General features: G+C 39.4%; 1 protein-coding gene, 1 long non-coding RNA gene and 1 pseudogene across 5 annotated transcripts in view; 2 read left to right on the forward strand and 1 right to left on the reverse strand.

The window, feature by feature from the left end:
* LOC117264751 (NACHT, LRR and PYD domains-containing protein 3-like) overlaps positions 1-274 on the reverse strand; it is a 51,445-nt gene extending 51,171 nt beyond the window's left edge. Inside the window, exon 1 of one of the 2 annotated variants that reach the window (XM_078162988.1) lies at positions 13-274. The gene's annotated coding sequence lies outside the window, so the exon portion shown is untranslated. The remainder of the gene's footprint in view (positions 1-12) is intronic. The other variant, XM_078162989.1, reaches the window with a different exon arrangement.
* A 5,115-nt stretch (positions 275-5,389) lies between these two features.
* LOC144458971 (uncharacterized) lies at positions 5,390-9,983 on the forward strand. 2 transcript variants are annotated; one of them, XR_013488301.1, is made up of 3 exons: positions 5,390-5,604; positions 6,651-7,061; positions 9,251-9,983. It is a non-coding gene; the product is annotated as an uncharacterized LOC144458971 (long non-coding RNA). The 2 variants fall into 2 exon arrangements; XR_013488300.1 differs by lacking the exon at positions 9,251-9,983 and having other exon boundaries at positions 6,651-6,756; positions 6,972-7,230.
* Positions 9,984-9,992: 9 nt separating this feature from the next.
* The window catches only part of LOC144458970 (uncharacterized), a 38,692-nt pseudogene continuing 29,075 nt past the window's right edge, over positions 9,993-19,609 (forward strand). Inside the window, exon 1 of the transcript XR_013488299.1 lies at positions 9,993-10,305. The product of XR_013488299.1 is annotated as an uncharacterized LOC144458970 (transcript). The remainder of the gene's footprint in view (positions 10,306-19,609) is intronic.

Here is a 19,609-nt window from a genome sequence, read left to right on the forward strand (position 1 = left end):
ATGAACACTCACCCGTTTTCTTCTTTCTGCTGTGTTAACCCACTGACTGAACACTTCCTTACTGATTCACTTCCTCATGATGTCAGGGTCACACCGCCCGCGGAAGCGCTGCGAATAACCTCGAAGCGCCGAGAAGCGAAGCCAGTTTCCTTTCGGCGCCCATGTTAACCGATTGTGTCATCCACACCATAGATCCACACCAGCGATCGTTTCGGCGCCTGGTCTACTTTCTGCGCGAGCCGCGAGCGAATGTGTCAAGCCCGGCAGGAAGTCAAACAAAGGAACAACAAAAGCATCCGGTTAATTTTCAGAATAAAACAAATTTCAAAATAAAATACCCCGTTTGACAAATGCGATGTATGTATGTGTGTGTGTTTATATACTCATTACTAAGAAGTGGACATACATGTACAGTTGTTAGGAAATCATGGCGTATAATTTTATGAGGTTATTTACTTACCCATGATGGAAAAACAGCCCCAAATGTGATGGAGACAACAGCTGGGAGCAGTTTGTCGACCTGCATGGAGAAATGCGTGTCTGCGAGAATTTCAGTGCGCTGCGCCAAAGATACTGGATTACTACAAGATGGCCGTGAAAAAAAAATATTTTTTCCAGTGGATGTCTTAGTTACAACATGATTGAGCTAACTGGAGTAGTTTCATGTCGTATCCGACAACAGGAGGCTTTTAACAGATGACGTCCTGATGTTAGCTTTGCTGCTGCTGCTGTTAGCTGTCCCTGTCAGCTGCAGCCACTGATGCTTTCTAGACATCGTGATTTCCCAAAACTGAATAAATACCACACATAGCAACACAAAACTGCTTTGCTAGCTCAATCATATATCTGCTGGAAAAACTATTTTTTTAATCCAGTATCTTTGGTGAAACTGCACTGATTTCAGCACCAGAGAGGAGATATCTGTTGCCAGATCTCGCGAGAGTGTGTTGTTAAGACAGAGACAGGTCTTGAACAAAGTAAATTTTCTCCTGATTTGTCCATCTGAAATTTGCCATTTTGGTGTCGGAATGTTCTGAAGATATGTGGCTTGTGATAAATGGGTCCAGTATTTGCTTCCGTGACTATGGGGCGAAAGAATCGGCCATAATCTGTAATCACATTCATTTCTCCAAGTCAATGGACTCAGGACCTGCTGTTAGTCTCCTAAAGGGGCGTGGTGGTCGCGAACCCCACGTGATACTGATACAGGAAACTGACTCGCAGTGGACCGACTTGGTTTTCTTCACCGTCTTTGGCTGCGCTTCGCAGCACTTAGTTGGCAATGTGGCCCTGGCGTGATCCTCTCTCTAGCCGTTTCTCAATATGCGTTCTTGTGCGGACTTGTGCTCTTGTGGACTTGTGATACGTCATCAGTCACAGCCCAAGTACTGTTCCAATTCAAAGTTCACATCTAGTATAGCCAAATTCAGTCCAAATGCCCGGATGTGTTCTCGCCACGTCCCTTTTACCCATAGATAAACATAGATGCCGCACCCTGGCTTGTGGGCTGCGTCAATACCGCCGCCATCTTGCCTAGGTGCTCTGACAGGTTCAGACCCGTGTCAGACTTGGCAAAAATGCCACATTTTTGCTCTGCTTTTGGGTGTATGAACGAGAGAAGTGTTCAAACCAAGCAGAAGGGAATAACATTCCACAGGTAAGAAGTTGTTTTACAATATTTTACTGTTACGAAAATGTTTAATGAGATAAATATCTCAAAAAGTGATCCTTCTTTTAAGCTAACCTTAATCAAGTAAAGTAACTGTCCTGATCTGGTCCTAATGCCAAATTAAGCTAACGCTATGTCACACAATTTAAAGAAAAAAGGTTAACATTTATATAATATTACTTGTAAAATTATGATGCTTTGTCAAACAGCTGTGGTGTATGTGTTATTCCAAATTGTCAACTATCTGTTTCATGGCACCAACGTGACATAACGCAGCATAACGTTAGTAGTTAACTTGTGGCCTGAATTGTAACTACAAATTATGTGGAACTGCGTTTTTCTGACATACTTTTTTGTGTGTAGTTTCCCAAAAAACACAGATAGAGGACGGGCATGGGTAGCAGCAGTGAGGAGAAAGGACTTTGTCCCGAGTGACTCCTCAGTCATCTGCAGTTGTCACTTAAGACCTGAGGACTTCGACAGGACTGGGCAGACTGTCCGTTTAAGGGACGGAGTGACTCCCTCTGTATTATATTTTTGTAAATATGACCTAATAATGTAAACAGTTCTGTGTCCAGGCTCCCATGAGCACTGCGGTGTTATACATATGAGATTAAAGCAAAATTTTGTGTAAACATGCAGCTCTAAGTCATTTATTTTCACTTGTACAAAACCAACATTTGTTAATCAGAATGTGTAACTACACTACAGCTCGGCACAACCCTGCTGATACACTATTATTTGCACATTGTGTGACTTAAAATGTAAATAAACATTTATAAATTAATAATTAAATGACATCATGGTGAGCATTGTACATCTAGTAAGAAAAAAGAATATTTATTACATGGGGAAAGTTTAGTTTAAATGTGTTGTAGAACTATTACTGTTACTTTATCGACATAAGATCAAATATTTTGGTATGTAAAGCTGCATTTTTTATTTACGTATATACCTATGCCTTTTACAAGGGATGCATCAGAGCAGACTTGTGTGGACTTCAGACAGCCAGGTATCCCAGCATGCATTTCGCAACAATCATCGGAAAATGGCAAGTGAGGGAAAGGCGCACAATTGTAAGTCGTAATTACTGATATGTTACTGTTGTTCTGTCACAGAATGTAGTGTTTTCATGCGTAGTTTAAACTTCAGACCCCTGGTCGATGTATTAATATAGAGCCCAGTTGAATGTAAGGTCCCGCCAGATGACAGCGGTGTCAGCGCTCATAGATAATAAACGTGTGTATGAGCGCTCAGGCTGCCCCACCAAGAGCAGCCTCTCTCGGGTAGTCCTTTAACCTTTGTTGCTGATATCTCTGTAGTGGTTAAATATGAAAAGTAATTCGTTTGGGGTATGTCTAATTAGCAGTATTCATTCCCAGTAGGCTATATAAGATATATTATTATATTATTAAATATTGTAAGATTGTTAATTTAGTTGTTCTTTGTATGTATTCTTTTGCTTATTTATGTGTTTTTACCATTCAATAATGATTTTAAGAATTTATTGTAATTCATTTATTGTATTTAAAGATCAATTGTATTTATTGTAGTATTTATTTAACAACATTTTAAATATTGATTGTCTGATATGAACTGTATACCTGATGTCTGAAGTGTGGCTGAATAAAATTTTCCTGTCTGACCTGTTTGATTACATTTATATTGGTGAGGATAGGCTAAATGAGAAACTGCTGTCAGTATAATCTGTACAGTTCAACAGCACCACAATCTACAACTTCAATAAAGTGTTAGACTAAATACAATATTAAACTGCTTTTGTTTTTTTCTAGGTGTACCAAGTAAACTGTCAAGTCTCCATAAAAATGTAGACAGAAAGCATAATGATGAGACAAATGTAGTGATGGACAGTAACTAAGTATATTTACTCAAGTACTTAAGTACAGATTTGATGTACTTGTACTTTGGGTATTTCCATTTTGTGCTACTTTATACTTAGAGGGAAATACTGTACATTCTACTCAAGCTACATTTATTTGATAGCTATAGTTACTTTTCAGATAGTTTGTTTTATATGTTGTAAGTTTCGTTTTTGCAAGTTGATGTGCGTTGTTATAAATTAGACTAGTATACCAGTGAAAGGTGTTCAAATTATTTCTACCATGACAACATTTAAATGCTGCTTGCATGTAGCCTACGTGTAAATTGATCAATTAATACTCAATACATATTGATGTATGATGATTACATTTGAAATTGGGTCACTATGCATAATGAGTACTTTTAACTTTTCATTTTAAGTAGGCCTACATTTTGCTGACAATACCCAGATACTTTTATTCAAATCAGATTTGGTATGCAGCACTTTTGCTTGTGACTGAGTTTTTGTTTTTTGTTGTGATATTACTACTTTTTCTGGGTACTTTGTCCACAACTGGACAAACATATCAAACAGTTGAGACATGCAAGCATAGCACGTCTCATCCTCATCCTCCGCTCTCTTTCTCGGATCAGCCTCCTCAGCAGGGCAGCCTCCTCCTCAGCCTGCAGGTACAGCAATCCTGCTGCAATAACTGCACCAAGAGGCCTTCTCCGATCCATGTCCGTTATTGATTTTTGATTTCCATCTCCTCAATGCTCATGATCACAATAACCACCAACTCTCCACAAACTTTTCCCCCCACACCTGACTTTTGGTAATAATCAGAGGCCAGGTGCGAGAATTGGATATAGATTAAATATGATCAGAAGCCAGCTGCGGGAAAAAGGTTTTATAAGACATTTTATGAAAATATTTCGGCTATTTATATCTTTTTGTGTGTCAGTTTTATATGTTGAAACGTTAAGACATATACATATTAATTTCTTACAATGACAGTGAAAAGACGCAGGGCTGGGCTGTGTTTATATTGTTTTATTCTAAATGCATGGATACAACACAGTACAACAGCCAAGGCGAGCGGAGGTGGTGACATCATCAAGTTCGCTGCTGTTCCAAAAGCAGAAATGACTGTACTCCTGTACTCCCGTACTCCCGTACTCCCGTTCTTGGGAAGTCCGGACTCTCGCATGGACTTGAAAAGTCCGAACTTGCCAAGTCCACAAGTCCGAACTCCTGAACTTGAGTATTGAGAAACGCCTTCAGACTCAGTGTTGCTCCCTTGCGGTGCCAGCTGACATCTTCCTGTTGGTGTCACACATCTGGACATAGTGTCCCAATTCAGGAGCTGTGTCCCAATTCAGGGTCTGCATCCTTTGAAGAGCGAATTTGAAGGCCGCTTACGTCCCAATTCCTCCAAATTCGAAGGCTCTTCCGAATGCAGCTGACAAATACGCCGTCCTTTTCCCTGTATTCGGAGGATGCGCCGGTACTATCCTTCGCGGCCTCCCATATCCCAAGATTCTTTTTTTCTGACAATGCACAAAGCACAAGCAGCGGCAGCGGCACCGACACCGAATACACTTTCAAATGTAAGTAACGGATTTTTACTTAATGCCAGAAGTTCAAGGGGCCTTAAAACCTCTAAATGGCTGTTAAAATATGTGACGTTAGTAGTATGCTAACACGTAGCCACCGGAAGGTAGCGCAAGCTCCGCGATGTAACTGTTAGCTTAAGGCTAATCTGTTGATAGGAGGAGCTCAGTTAGCCTTTAACCTCTCTAACTCCGCCCGGACGCCGACGCCCCCCCCCCCCCCCCCCCCCCCGTTAAACGCTATCTCACAGGCGCATACGTCATAAAATCGTGTGATGTTTGGTACTGCCGGATTCAGGAAGCTCTCGACTTTTAAAAAATAACATCGTTTTTCTTTTGTTTATTATGTATTTCGCACCAGAGCAGCCTAAACACACAAAGTCCAAAATCGTGATGAGTGGTGACAAGTCATGTCACGCCGTTTTTCGACAGGAAAAGTTAAAGGATTATTCGCGATCTTATGCGGACCTGTTAGCGGGGACTTAGATCTTTTGTAAAAGGTAAGAGTCTCACTCCTACCACTATTTTTGGCTGAAATATACCGCCTAGAAAGTGGGATCATAACTTTCACGTTTCATATGGCTTTAGTTGGTGATATTTTATGGTGTTTCTGTGTCATAAACAACATCAGCTATCACAATCACATCTGATTTCAGTAAGGTACAATGTTAGAAGCTGGCTGAGTGTTGTTTGATCACTGATAGTACTGTTTTGAAGCAGAGTGACCGACTTGTCATTTGGAGCTCCACATGGATCTTTTCATGGAAAAAACACTGTAGAATGGTCATACTTTGAGCAGTCTTCTTCAAATTTGAAACAAGTGTTCATTGATAGTGTGCCTACAGCCCCACAGTGTCATTTACCTGCTCAGATGAAGCCACAGACAGTTATTCATCCTGAAATACATTTTTTATTTTATTTTAGGCAAAATTTTCAATTTTTTACTGATTTCAGAGGCCCATTACTCTGTCTCTGTATCATCTAGAGTGTTTCTGACACTTTCACAAGAAACTTAAGGGAATTTTCTTTCTGGCAAGACCTCATGCATGCATGTAGTCAGAGCGGCTCAGACGCTACAGTCATTTTAATTTGGGTATGTCATTTTAGGCGTTTTTGCTACAAAATGGGGGTGGAGTGCAAGATTAAAAGTAACGGTAACGTTAAAGCCTTAAACCCCTTGACTTTCAATTGTTACAAGCTCGGAGGGTGACTTAATGTTATATCTTATTGTAACTGTGGAGATATTGTAGGCTGTTTATACCTTACGTCAGGTGCGTAAACGCACCGTAATGAACAAATATAAAGTTAATGATAGGATAGGTTATGAGCCCCGCTGTATTTCTAGGCTGTAAAACTATAAATGTGTGGATTGAATATAGAGCTAACTTCAGGAGCATTATTGTTATCATCGTTATTATATATATATATATATATATATATATATATATATATATATATATATATATATATATATATATATACATACATATATCATTTTGCCTGTTGACATAACAGAAAATATGTCTTACATTTCATTTTGTTGTAGGGAACAAGGACCAAACGGAGGAATTCATAAAACTCCGTGGTGAAAACGACCACCTGTTCACAGGGGCCAAGAATACAGCCACACTCAGATGGAGGTACCTGTTAAGGTAATAATAAATAGCCCATTTGTACTCTACACATATTTGTATGTACAGGTTACTCAAATTAACCCAAATCCTGTACAAAGACCAAAGTACAAATGTAATCTTTAGATCACAAGTGAATGTTGTTTTTGGGTCAGGGTGGGAGTTTTATGTCTGTCCTGATGTCACCTTTTGTGATCTTGTGTGTTTACCTTTTGTCATGCTTCTCTCTTGTTTAGAACAATCATTCAAAAAATGGGCCTGGAGGGAAAAGTGGAGCCTCAACAGGCAAAAAAAAAAAGTGGGACAACCTAAAAAAATAAAATAAAGTATGTGCAGGTTTGGATAATGATATGGAAACTACATTTGTTTTACCCAAGTTAATACTTTGATAAAGAAACATAGAAAAAACTCCAAGGCACTCTCCCATAGTAGTTAAAGGGAAATTTCGGTTTATTTAACCTGTCTCCTATTGTCCTAAATTTGTTTCAAGTGACGAGTGACATAAAAATAATAGTTAGCATGTTAGCCGTTAGCCTAGATACAGCCGGGGCGCATTAGTAGCGTCAGACCTGTTAAAACATGTGAAAGGGCAACCTTCAAGTGCAAAGTTAGTCCACTAAACAAGCTTTTTTTCCACAAAGACCGCCTCATATCAATAGGATAAATGTCAGAGAACATATAGAAAACGACATGTAAACGTGTTGTCTTACCTTACCGGTGTGCTGCCATGTTTGTTTATCATCCAGCTCTGCTTTCCAAAGCACGGCCGAAATATCGGGAGAACAAGCAGCGATCTCATAGCTGAACAAGCAGCAACAGCTGGAAGGATACACTGACGAAGAGCTTCGTGAAATTGAAGAACGGAGGAGGAGAGAGAGAGAGGCGCAACAGGTAGAGGACGGATGGCTGCTGCAAGGCTGCGTAGCTCTGGAGATTGGAGGTGTACCTGTGAGGAATGCCTCTGTTGCAAGGAATGGGACTGGTTGCAGCCCTATTTTCAAGGTCTGGATGTGACCGAGGACGAGACACCTCCACCTGGAGTAACGTTAGTATCGAGCTGGGCTTTATCTAGAGCTGGCGAGATATATTTCGGCCGCGCTTTGGAAAGCAGAGCTAGAGGGATAAACAAACACGGCACCACACCGGTAAGGTAAGACAACATGTTTACATGTCGTTTTCTGTATGTTCTCTGACATTTATCCTAACGATATGAGGCGGTCTTTGTGGGAAAAAAGCTTGTTTAGTGGACTAACTTTGCACTTGAAGGTTGCCCATTCACTTACATTTTAACAGGTCTGACGCTACTATCGCGCCCCGGCTGTATCTAGGCTAACGGCTAACATGCTAACTATTATTTCTATGTCACCAGTCACTTGAAACAAATTTAGGACGATAGGAGACGGGTTGAAATAAACCGAAATTTCCCTTTAAAATGCCTTTATTCTTTATTCCTTGAACCTGTTTAACTTCCTGATGAAGCCTTGATGCCGAAAAGTGTCGAAGGACTGTGTTTGTAAGGTTTATGTGACCGTGGTTTAAGAATAAAGGCAGTTTAACTGCTTTGGGAGAGTGCCTTGGAGTTTTTTCTTCGTTTCTTTATCACTACGTGAATCCCATTTCAAAGAGCACCTCAAACATACCTCTTTTTGAGTCCATGATGCACTCCTTTTTCAATACTTTTTTAATAAATACTTTGCAGAAAATTGCTGCTGTTGTGATTGATTTCCTCTGCCTTAGGAATGCAAAGATCCAGGGACAGGGCAGGGAGTCGGCGGGAAGCCCACTGTTGCCACCTGGCCCTGGTTTGTCCTCATGGATGAGGTTTTAGGACAGAGGCCTTCCATTGCCCCTCCTGTCCTAATTGCCTCCATCCCTGAGGACACACCAGGGCCAGGTGCTGCAGTGGGTGAGCAGCATGAGGAGGAGGATGAGGAGGATGAGGAGAGGCAGCCAGGGCCAGCAACAGGAGGGACACAGAAAAGAAGAAAGGAAAGAGAAGATGAGATGTTGGAGCTGATGAGAGAGGATATGAGGTTGCAGAGGGAGGCCGAGGAGAGGAGGGAAAGAGAAAGCAGGGAAACGATGGACAGACTTTTTAATTTATTAGAGAGGATGATTGATAGGCAGTGATTTTTTTAGCTGTTTTTTTTTCCTGTTCAATTAAGTTTTATGTGTTGCTGTTTCTGGTTTCAGATGTTAATTTAAAATGTTGTATATAGTTATAGTTGTTAATTAAAAATATTATATAGTTATAGTTGTTCCATTATCTTTTCCAAATGTTGTATATAGTTAAATTAAAATCTTGTATTTATTATCTGTCCATCAATGGGGTTTGAAGGGCTGCCATGTCACTAAAAAATGTTTAAAAGAGAGGCAAGAATAAAACACATTGCAAACAAAATACTACTGCACAACTTTTTAAATATCCCACCATAAACTACTTCAACAAACAAAAATGTTTGCTAAACACTTTAAATAGGAATGGCATTAAAATTATTTTATTCGCCCTCTAAAGGTAATCATGGTCAACGAGACCCTCCTCCAGGGCAGACACCTCGACAGACAGCTGGTTCCGCCATGGAGCACCACTGACTGCCTCCAAACCATTCTCCCCCTCATCCTCAGACATGTCGTCCAGCACTTCATCCTCTGGGGCCATGATGTCACCAGCACCTAGGCAGATGTTGTGCAGGATGGCACATGCTGTTATGACCTGAAGAAAAAAAAAGAAGATTAATTTACTCATATTCACCATTTAACAATAATTCTGTTGCATAATGAGGTGGTGCACCTCCAGCGCTTGGAGGAAGATGGCCCTGAACCTCGTCTTCATCATCCCAAAGGCACGCTCTATGACGGAACGTGCCCTGGAATGATGAGCGTTGAAGCGCTGGGCTCCCACACCTTGTACCAGCCACTTGTAGGGAGTGATGAGGGGGAGTGAGTTTTGGAGGCTTGGGTACCCACCTTCTGCCAAGATGAAGTACCCAGGAGGAGGGTAGATGGCCCACCTGTACAGTGGGCTGTGCCCGAGTACTGTGGAGTCGTGCACCGACCCCGGCCAGCCCACATACGTGTCTGTGAAGCGGCCCTGATGGTCACAAACTGCATGCAGAATGATGGAAGCAAACAGTTTCCTGTTCTTGTAGCACTGACCATCAGGGCCACTTGGTGGCTTGATCCTGACATGGCAGCCGTCGATTGCTCCAGCAGCTTTTTGAAAAGCTCTGTCATGACCTTGTGGCGAATGGCCAAACGCCCTTGAGACCACCCTGTACACAGCAAAATCTGTAGTGTTGTTTTTTCAGTGTTAATAATTTTGAGTTTGTGGGTGTTGATTTTGGTGTTGTTTTAAAACTTGTAGTGATAAAAAAGCTCTGCGTGCGTTGTCAGTCAAGCGAGTTAAATGTTTACACCTGTGACTGAGTTACAGTCACTCCTGCCGGAGCTGATTACAACATCCGGTGTGGTCAGACATGCGCGCCTTTTTCAGTCAACGTCGGTTGGAAAAGGAGAAGACGGAAAAGAAAGAACTTGTGTGGACTGTGTGGATTATACGTTTTAAAGAAGGTAAGAACGGAATATATTTACTTCTACCGGATGGTAATCGCTGTATGAAGTCGTGATAACATAACATGGGGGTGTAAAGCAACTCAATTGGCACTGACGCTGTTTGCTGGCAAGGAGTGGTTGCTTAAAAAAAAGTTAACGTTATCCAGTGTGGCAACTTATTTATCCAGCCAAATATCAAGTGTTAAGCTAAAATAAATGTTTTTAAATGTACTAAGGTGACCTGAGGTGGATTAACTAACGTTTTTTAAGTCTAATGATGGTGAGTGTTTTTGTCAAATTTAAAACTGCGCCGCCGCCGTAGTTTCGTCTCCATTTCAGACACAGACATCACTCACTCGGCTATCGCTCACACAAACACACAACTACACATTATCCCTGATAGCAATTATAGTGATAATGTGTAGTTTTGTGTTTGTGTGAGCGGTAGCCGAGTGAGTGATGTCCGTGCCTGAGCTGTTCTGGTCAAAATAATTGGGTCGCAGCTGACATCTCGCCGAGTGCCCTGCGCCATTTTACTAAAGTCAAGCCAGCCCTCACTTTGAAACATTTGGTCAAGCCAGCCCTCACGTTGTTTTGCGGTGCGCGCATATACTACACATTACGGCAAGAGCGAGAAAGGGCTGATTTCAAAGTAAAACCAAGCTTCCAAAACGACCTCAGGGTGCAGTAAAATTAAGCAATATCGCATGAGAGGGAGTGATGTTGTACTGTATATCGTCACGGCTTCGATTCGGTCGTAGGCAGAAATAAATCCTATGTTATGTAGCTCCGCGAAAAAAAAGCCGTTCCCCCGGGCTCTTGCCAGGCAACGCAGCACACACGCCAGGAACTCACAAGCTACTTTGTATTTACATTGATCTGCAACTGTGTAACTTCGTCCAGTTCGGCTGATGAAACGTTGGCACGGCCGGATTCAGCTTCCAACCTCCCTCATCCTCATCAGTACCTCATCAGATGATCATTGACAATTCCTGACTGTGTTCGCTTAATTTTTGCTCCTCTCCAGTTTGTCGAGCTCGGCTGGTGTTACACAAACACACCTGGAGGTCTGCACAGAAGAGTCCTGGCTTTCCTTTTCCTTTCCTGACGACCACTCATGATTTAATTCAAATGTAATTTTGGGGAGAATGAATCTTCTTGGTGTAACGCTATAGAGTCAGTTTGCGTCAATGTAGCGAGTGTGATAGTTGGTTAATTAACGGTTGTATTTATATTTATAACACCTGTGAGCGGAGTGATTTTACTGTTAGCTACATGTCCCAGTGATGTTATACTCTATATCGGCACTCACGGAATGCCTCTCCTCCAATCAAATTACTCGGTCGGAACTAACTGTTATATAAGCAAGCTTCCAAAACGACCTCAGGGTGTCACCCAGAAAATATCAGGTCAATCTGATGTAGCATTTCAGAATAAAAGCCCTCTGAACTGTCATATTTTAATGTACTCCTTGTACATTGAGAATAATATTTAAAAAAACAACAACTACCTGTTATTACTCAACCGTTCCACTTCAGACTGATAGTACTCGACCTCAGGGTGTCACCCAGAAAATATCAGGTCAATCTGATGGAGCATTTCAGAATAAAAGCCCTCTGAACTGTCATATTTTACTGTACTCCTTGTACATTGACAATAATATTTTTAAAAAACTACCCGTTATTACTCAACCGTTCCACTTCAGACTGACAGTACTCAACCTCAGGGTGTCACCCAGAAAATATCAGGTCAATCTGATGTAGCATTTCAGAATAAAAGCCCTCTGAACTGTCATATTTTAATGTACTCCTTGTACATTGAGAATAATATTTTTTAAAAACAACTACCTGTTATTACTCAACCGTTCCACTTCAGACTGATAGTACATGACCTCAGGGTGTCACCAGGAATATATCAGGTCAATCTGATGTAGCATTTCAGAATAAAAGCCCTCTGAACTGTCACATTTTACTGTACTCCTTGTACATTGAGAATAATATTTAAAAAAAAACAAAAAAACTACCTGTTATTACTCAACCGTTCCACTTCAGACTGATAGTACACGACCTCAGGGTGTCACCAGGAATATATCAGGTCAATCTGATGTAGCATTTCAGAATAAAAGCCCTCTGAACTGTTACATTTTACTGTACTCCTTGTACATTGAGAATAATATTTTTAAGAAACTACCCGTTATTACTCAACCGTTCCACTTCAGACTGATAGTACACGACCTCAGGGTGTCACCCAGAAAATATCAGGTCAATCTGATGTAGCATTTCAGAATAAAAGCCCTCTGAACTGTCATATTTTACTGTACTCCTTGTACATTGAGAATAATATTTTTAAAAAACTACCTGTTATTACTCAACCGTTACACTTCACGACCTCAGGGTGTCACCCAGAAAATATCAGGTCAATCTGATGTAGCATTTCAGAATAAAAACCCTCTGAACTGTCATATTTTAATGTACTCCTTGTACATTGAGAATAATATTTAAAAAAACAACAACTACCTGTTATTACTCAACCGTTCCACTTCAGACTGATAGTACTCGACCTCAGGGTGTCACCCAGAAAATATCAGGTCAATCTGATGTAGCATTTCAGAATAAAAGCCCTCTGAACTGCCATATTTTACTGTACTCCTTGTACATTGAGAATAATATTTTTAAAAAACTACCCGTTATTACTCAACCATTCCACTTCAGACTGACAGTACTCGACCTCAGGGTGTCACCCAGAAAATATCAGGTCAATCTGATGTAGCATTTCAGAATAAAAGCCCTCTGAACTGTCATATTTTAATGTACTCCTTGTACATTGAGAATAATATTTTTTAAAAACAACTACCTGTTATTACTCAACCGTTCCACTTCAGACTGATAGTACACGACCTCAGGGTGTCACCAGGAATATATCAGGGCAATCTGATGTAGCATTTCAGAATAAAAGCCCTCTGAACTGTCACATTTTACTGTACTCCTTGTACATTGAGATTAATATTTAAAAAAAAAAAAAAAAAAACCTACCTGTTATTACTCAACCGTTCCACTTCAGACTGATAGTACACGACCTCAGGGTGTCACCAGGAATATATCAGGTCAATCTGATGTAGCATTTCAGAATAAAAGCCCTCTGAACTGTTACATTTTACTGTACTCCTTGTACATTGAGAATAATATTTTTAAGAAACTACCCGTTATTACTCAACCGTTCCACTTCAGACTGATAGTACTCGACCTCAGGGTGTCACCCAGAAAATATCAGGTCAATCTGATGTAGCATTTCAGAATAAAAACCCTCTGAACTGTCATATTTTACTGTACTCCTTGTACATTGACAATAATATTTTTAAAATACTACCCGTTATTACTCAACCGTTCCACTTCACGACCTCAGGGTGTCACCCAGAAAATATCAGGTCAATCTGATGTAGCATTTCAGAATAAAAGCCCTCTGAACTGTCATATTTTAATGTACTCCTTGTACATTGAGAATAATATTTTTTAAAAACAACTACCTGTTATTACTCAACCGTTCCACTTCAGACTGATAGTACACGACCTCAGGGTGTCACCAGGAATATATCAGGTCAATCTGATGTAGCATTTCAGAATAAAAGCCCTCTGAACTGTCACATTTTACTGTACTCCTTGTACATTGAGAATAATATTTAAAAAAAAACAAAAAAACTACCTGTTATTACTCAACCGTTCCACTTCAGACTGATAGTACACGACCTCAGGGTGTCACCAGGAATATATCAGGTCAATCTGATGTAGCATTTCAGAATAAAAGCCCTCTGAACTGTTACATTTTACTGTACTCCTTGTACATTGAGAATAATATTTTTAAGAAACTACCCGTTATTACTCAACCGTTCCACTTCAGACTGATAGTACACGACCTCAGGGTGTCACCAGGAATATATCAGGTCAATCTGATGTAGCATTTCAGAATAAAAGCCCTCTGAACTGTCACATTTTACTGTACTCCTTGTACATTGAGAATAATATTTAAAAAAAAACAAAAAAACTACCTGTTATTACTCAACCGTTCCACTTCAGACTGATAGTACACGACCTCAGGGTGTCACCAGGAATATATCAGGTCAATCTGATGTAGCATTTCAGAATAAAAGCCCTCTGAACTGTTACATTTTACTGTACTCCTTGTACATTGAGAATAATATTTTTAAGAAACTACCCGTTATTACTCAACCGTTCCACTTCAGACTGATAGTACACGACCTCAGGGTGTCACCCAGAAAATATCAGGTCAATCTGATGTAGCATTTCAGAATAAAAGCCCTCTGAACTGTCATATTTTACTGTACTCCTTGTACATTGAGAATAATATTTAAAAAAAAAAAAAAAAACTACCTGTTATTACTCAACCGTTCCACTTCAGACTGATAGTACACGACCTCAGGGTGTCACCCAGAAAATATCAGGTCAATCTGATGTAGCATTTCAGAATAAAAGCCCTCTGAACTGTCATATTTTAATGTACTCCTTGTACATTGAGAATAATATTTAGAAAAACAACAACTACCTGTTATTACTCAACCGTTCCACTTCAGACTGATAGTACACGACCTCAGGGTGTCACCCAGAAAATATCAGGTCAATCTGATGGAGCATTTCAGAATAAAAGCCCTCTGAACTGTCATATTTTACTGTACTCCTTGTACATTGAGAATAATATTTTTAAAAAACTACCCGTTATTACTCAACCGTTCCACTTCACGACCTCAGGGTGTCACCCAGAAAATATCAGGTCAATCTGATGTAGCATTTCAGAATAAAAGCCCTCTGAACTGTCATATTTTAATGTACTCCTTGTACATTGAGAATAATATTTAAAAAAACAACAACTACCTGTTATTACTCAACCGTTCCACTTCAGACTGATAGTACTCGACCTCAGGGTGTCACCCAGAAAATATCAGGTCAATCTGATGGAGCATTTCAGAATAAAAGCCCTCTGAACTGTCATATTTTACTGTACTCCTTGTACATTGAGAATAATATTTTTAAAAAACTACCCGTTATTACTCAACCGTTCCACTTCAGACTGATAGTACACGACCTCAGGGTGTCACCAGGATTATATCAGGTCAATCTGATGTAGCATTTCAGAATAAAAGCCCTCTGAACTGTCACATTTTACTGTACTCCTTGTACATTGAGAATAATATTTAAAAAAAAACAAAAAAACTACCTGTTATTACTCAACCGTTCCACTTCAGACTGATAGTACACGACCTCAGGGTGTCACCAGGAATATATCAGGTCAATCTGATGTAGCATTTCAGAATAAAAGCCCTCTGAACTGTTACATTTTACTGTACTCCTTGTACATTGAGAATAATATTTTTAAGAAACTACCCGTTATTACTCAACCGTTCCACTTCAGACTGATAGTACACGACCTCAGGGTGTCACCCAGAAAATATCAGGTCAATCTGATGTAGCATTTCAGAATAAAAGCCCTCTGAACTGCCATATTTTACTGTACTCCTTGTACATTGAGAATAATATTTTTAAAAAACTACCCGTTATTACTCAACCATTCCACTTCAGACTGACAGTACTCGACCTCAGGGTGTCACCCAGAAAATATCAGGTCAATCTGATGTAGCATTTCAGAATAAAAGCCCTCTGAACTGTCATATTTTAATGTACTCCTTGTACATTGAGAATAATATTTTTTAAAAAAACTACCCGTTATTACTCAACCATTCCACTTCAGACTGACAGTACTCGACCTCAGGGTGTCACCCAGAAAATATCAGGTCAATCTGATGTAGCATTTCAGAATAAAAGCCCTCTGAACTGTCATATTTTACTGTACTCCTTGTACATTGAGAATAATATTTTTAAAAAACTACCTGTTATTACTCAACCGTTACACTTCACGACCTCAGGGTGTCACCCAGAAAATATCAGGTCAATCTGATGTAGCATTTCAGAATAAAAACCCTCTGAACTGTCATATTTTAATGTACTCCTTGTACATTGAGAATAATATTTAAAAAAACAACAACTACCTGTTATTACTCAACCGTTCCACTTCAGACTGATAGTACTCGACCTCAGGGTGTCACCCAGAAAATATCAGGTCAATCTGATGTAGCATTTCAGAATAAAAGCCCTCTGAACTGCCATATTTTACTGTACTCCTTGTACATTGAGAATAATATTTTTAAAAAACTACCCGTTATTACTCAACCATTCCACTTCAGACTGACAGTACTCGACCTCAGGGTGTCACCCAGAAAATATCAGGTCAATCTGATGTAGCATTTCAGAATAAAAGCCCTCTGAACTGTCATATTTTAATGTACTCCTTGTACATTGAGAATAATATTTTTTAAAAACAACTACCTGTTATTACTCAACCGTTCCACTTCAGACTGATAGTACACGACCTCAGGGTGTCACCAGGAATATATCAGGTCAATCTGATGTAGCATTTCAGAATAAAAGCCCTCTGAACTGTCACATTTTACTGTACTCCTTGTACATTGAGAATAATATTTAAAAAAAAACAAAAAAACCTACCTGTTATTACTCAACCGTTCCACTTCAGACTGATAGTACACGACTTCAGGGTGTCACCAGGAATATATCAGGTCAATCTGATGTAGCATTTCAGAATAAAAGCCCTCTGAACTGTTACATTTTACTGTACTCCTTGTACATTGAGAATAATATTTTTAAGAAACTACCCGTTATTACTCAACCGTTCCACTTCAGACTGATAGTACTCGACCTCAGGGTGTCACCCAGAAAATATCAGGTCAATCTGATGTAGCATTTCAGAATAAAAACCCTCTGAACTGTCATATTTTAATGTACTCCTTGTACATTGAGAATAATATTTAAAAAAAAAACAAAAACTACCTGTTATTACTCAACCGTTCCACTTCAGACTGATAGTACACGACCTCAGGGTGTCACCCAGAAAATATCAGGTCAATCTGATGGAGCATTTCAGAATAAAAGCCCTCTGAACTGTCATATTTTACTGTACTCCTTGTACATTGACAATAATATTTTTAAAAAACTACCCATTATTACTCAACCGTTCCACTTCACGACCTCAGGGTGTCACCCAGAAAATATCAGGTCAATCTGATGTAGCATTTCAGAATAAAAGCCCTCTGAACTGTCATATTTTAATGTACTCCTTGTACATTGAGAATAATATTTAAAAAAACAACAACTACCTGTTATTACTCAACCGTTCCACTTCAGACTGATAGTACTCGACCTCAGGGTGTCACCCAGAAAATATCAGGTCAATCTGATGTAGCATTTCAGAATAAAAGCCCTCTGAACTGTCATATTTTAATGTACTCCTTGTACATTGAGAATAATATTTTTTAAAAACAACTATCTGTTATTACTCAACCGTTCCACTTCAGACTGATAGTACACGACCTCAGGGTGTCACCAGGAATATATCAGGTCAATCTGATGTAGCATTTCAGAATAAAAGCCCTCTGAACTGTCACATTTTACTGTACTCCTTGTACATTGAGAATAATATTTAAAAAAAAACAAAAAAACTACCTGTTATTACTCAACCGTTCCACTTCAGACTGATAGTACACGACCTCAGGGTGTCACCAGGAATATATCAGGTCAATCTGATGTAGCATTTCAGAATAAAAGCCCTCTGAACTGTTACATTTTACTGTACTCCTTGTACATTGAGAATAATATTTTTAAGAAACTACCCGTTATTACTCAACCGTTCCACTTCAGACTGATAGTACACGACCTCAGGGTGTCACCCAGAAAATATCAGGTCAATCTGATGTAGCATTTCAGAATAAAAGCCCTCTGAACTGTCATATTTTACTGTACTCCTTGTACATTGAGAATAATATTTAAAAAAAAAAAAAAAAACTACCTGTTATTACTCAACCGTTCCACTTCAGACTGATAGTACACGACCTCAGGGTGTCACCCAGAAAATATCAGGTCAATCTGATGTAGCATTTCAGAATAAAAGCCCTCTGAACTGTCATATTTTAATGTACTCCTTGTACATTGAGAATAATATTTAGAAAAACAACAACTACCTGTTATTACTCAACCGTTCCACTTCAGACTGATAGTACACGACCTCAGGGTGTCACCCAGAAAATATCAGGTCAATCTGATGGAGCATTTCAGAATAAAAGCCCTCTGAACTGTCATATTTTACTGTACTCCTTGTACATTGAGAATAATATTTTTAAAAAACTACCCGTTATTACTCAACCGTTCCACTTCACGACCTCAGGGTGTCACCCAGAAAATATCAGGTCAATCTGATGTAGCATTTCAGAATAAAAGCCCTCTGAACTGTCATATTTTAATGTACTCCTTGTACATTGAGAATAATATTTAAAAAAACAACAACTACCTGTTATTACTCAACCGTTCCACTTCAGACTGATAGTACTCGACCTCAGGGTGTCACCCAGAAAATATCAGGTCAATCTGATGGAGCATTTCAGAATAAAAGCCCTCTGAACTGTCATATTTTACTGTACTCCTTGTACATTGAGAATAATATTTTTAAAAAACTACCCGTTATTACTCAACCGTTCCACTTCAGACTGATAGTACACGACCTCAGGGTGTCACCAGGATTATATCAGGTCAATCTGATGTAGCATTTCAGAATAAAAGCCCTCTGAACTGTCACATTTTACTGTACTCCTTGTACATTGAGAATAATATTTAAAAAAAAACAAAAAAACTACCTGTTATTACTCAACCGTTCCACTTCAGACTGATAGTACACGACCTCAGGGTGTCACCAGGAATATATCAGGTCAATCTGATGTAGCATTTCAGAATAAAAGCCCTCTGAACTGTTACATTTTACTGTACTCCTTGTACATTGAGAATAATATTTTTAAGAAACTACCCGTTATTACTCAACCGTTCCACTTCAGACTGATAGTACACGACCTCAGGGTGTCACCCAGAAAATATCAGGTCAATCTGATGTAGCATTTCAGAATAAAAGCCCTCTGAACTGCCATATTTTACTGTACTCCTTGTACATTGAGAATAATATTTTTAAAAAACTACCCGTTATTACTCAACCGTTCCACTTCAGACTGACAGTACTCGACCTCAGGGTGTCACCCAGAAAATATCAGGTCAATCTGATGTAGCATTTCAGAATAAAAGCCCTCTGAACTGTCATATTTTAATGTACTCCTTGTACATTGAGAATAATATTTTTTAAAAAAACTACCCGTTATTACTCAACCATTCCACTTCAGACTGACAGTACTCGACCTCAGGGT

The sequence above is a fragment of the Epinephelus lanceolatus genome, chromosome 20 (assembly GCF_041903045.1).
Source record: "Epinephelus lanceolatus isolate andai-2023 chromosome 20, ASM4190304v1, whole genome shotgun sequence".
Classification (NCBI taxonomy): Eukaryota; Metazoa; Chordata; class Actinopteri; order Perciformes; family Serranidae; genus Epinephelus; species Epinephelus lanceolatus.